The following is a 2,368-nucleotide window of genomic DNA, read 5'->3' as shown; positions in this document are numbered from 1 at the left end:
GGGCTAGATCCCATGTGGTGACCACAGTTCAAATCCCCAGCCTGCCAGAAACACCCCGGGCATGTGAATGCCAGAGATCTGACAGGAGGATAACTAAAAGGGGTCACAGTGTGAGGAGGGTGCTCACTTCTCCCTCTCTTCCTCTCCTGTGCTCATGCGTGTGCTCTATCATGAACAAAGACAAAAATTAATGTACAATTAAAGTAGGTGTTTTATTGTATGTACTCTGTGCTCCACTAAAGTTAATTAAAACACACACACACACACACACACACACAGTAACACGTCATTCCCTCCAGAACTGCTAAAATAAAAAGGATCAAGTGCTAGCAAGAATGCAGAGCAACCAGAACTCGCATATGGAGAGGTGGAAATGTAAAGGGGGACAACCACTTGGGAAAGCTCGTACAGAGCAACACACAAGCTAACCTTGGGATCCGGCAATCCCACGCCTGGGTATATGCCTGAGAGAAATGTATAGACGGGTTCACCAACAAATATCTACAAAATAATACATAGAGCTGCCAGGTCCGGGACACAAACCACCGTTGGCCATGTGGGAACCTCAGTGAGAACCTCACGCCTTTAACTACCATACCACCTGCCGGCCCCAGTACTGTTATTTTTCCCCCTTTATTTCTGGTACATCACATACACACACAGGTGAAAAGGAGACAGACAAGGACCCTCCCCAGGGTCTGGTCACACGGGCTTCCCTTTTTTTTGGAGAGGCTTTTGCTGTAGGGCGCGTGCGCTCGTGCCAAAAAGACAGAGAGACAGAGACAGAAAGTGAGAAATCAGCCCCCAAGAGGGGATGACCATGCTGCAATCCACACTTGGGATTTTGGGCACCCACACCTGGTGTGAGTGTCAAGTTGCCAGGTGGAACATGTGGGAGTCCAGCACCTTAACTACTATGCCACCTACTGGTCCCAACAATAAATATATATATGTATATTTTTTGAGAGGTTTTATTATAGGATGAATGTGCTCGCTAGAAAGGGAGAGACAGAGAGACAGAAAGTAAGAAATTACCTTCTGGGGGATGGCCACGCCGCAATCCCTTCTCCTCCATTCTCTTCTCGCAATTCTGGGCACGCACGCACACATGCCCGGCGCTGAGTTTAAGCCACCGGGTCTGGGACTCAAACCACAGTCGATTACATGAGAAAACAGTGACATAGCCATTATGCCAACTGCTAGTCATGCAATATATACATTTTTAATTATTTATTGGGGCCAGCAGATGGTGTGGTGGTTAAAGGTGCTAGATTCCCACATGGCGAACTGTAGTTTGAGTACTGGACCTGGTGGCTTGCTTTTCACTTTCTCTATCTCTGTCATTATTTATTTATTTTTACTTATTATTATTACTCCTCTAAATTTGCTATAGTTCACGTGTGCTCACCAGAAAGAGAGAGAAAGCAAACTGCCAGGTCCAGGATCAGCCATGTGGGAGTCCAACTCCTTAACCACCATGCCACTTGCTGGACCAAATTTTTTTATTTTTAAGAATGAATCTGTTAGCAATAAACACTTAACTATTCATAGATGAAATATTGCCATGTCTGGGACGTGCTTTAAAATAATTCCCTGGAGGAGGAGGCATGATTAAACATCGGCATAGGTTGATTATTGTTGAAACTGGCTAATGGATTCAGGAGGGTTCAACATTGTCTCCATTTTTGTAAATGTTTGAAATAGAAAAATTTCACCAGCAAAAAAAAAAGAAAAATTAAGATCTCTTCAATTACAGAATTTCAAGCTAGTCACTTCACCTCCCTGATTCCCGTTTTTTCCCTTCATAAAACTTGATAATAATAGTGCATTATACTCACAGGGACATTGTGAGGGGCAGTGGAAGCCGATGGTTTATGAAATTGTTTTTTATTATTACCTATTATTATGGTTATTATGTTGCCCACACTAATTGCTCCCTCCCATCAGTCTTCCCGTAATGGTTTATTCCAGCCCCCCTATGCTTCTTCCCAATGGTTCGCTCCTCCTAGTGTGCGCACCGCCCCCGGCAGCCCCAATGGTTGAGCCCGGCTTCCCCGGGGAAACCCCATGGGGCGGAGCCCGGGGCGTCTGCGAGCGGCCGCGGCCCCCTCCCCGGAGAGCACTTGGACCGCTCCGCGCCGGAGGTGGGCCAGTGACTGTGGGCAGGGCGCGAGCCTCGGGCTCCGATTGGCCAGAGCAGGAGTAAACATCCGGCGGAGTGGGGCGGGGCCGGAAGTGGGAGAAGAAGGCGGCGGCTGAGGCGGTTCGGGAGGTTCCAGAGACGGAGCCTGTGCCGCCAGGTGTCATGGGCCGGGCGGAGGCGCCCTGAAGGGACACGGGGCAGGGCCATGGCCGGGGGTCGGGCCGG

The sequence above is a fragment of the Tupaia chinensis genome, unplaced genomic scaffold (genome assembly GCF_000334495.1).
Source record: "Tupaia chinensis unplaced genomic scaffold, TupChi_1.0 Scaffold000333_1, whole genome shotgun sequence".
Lineage (NCBI taxonomy): Eukaryota > Metazoa > Chordata > Mammalia > Scandentia > Tupaiidae > Tupaia > Tupaia belangeri.
The sequence above is the reverse complement of the archived record's forward strand: the minus strand, read 5'-3'. Positions refer to the sequence as shown.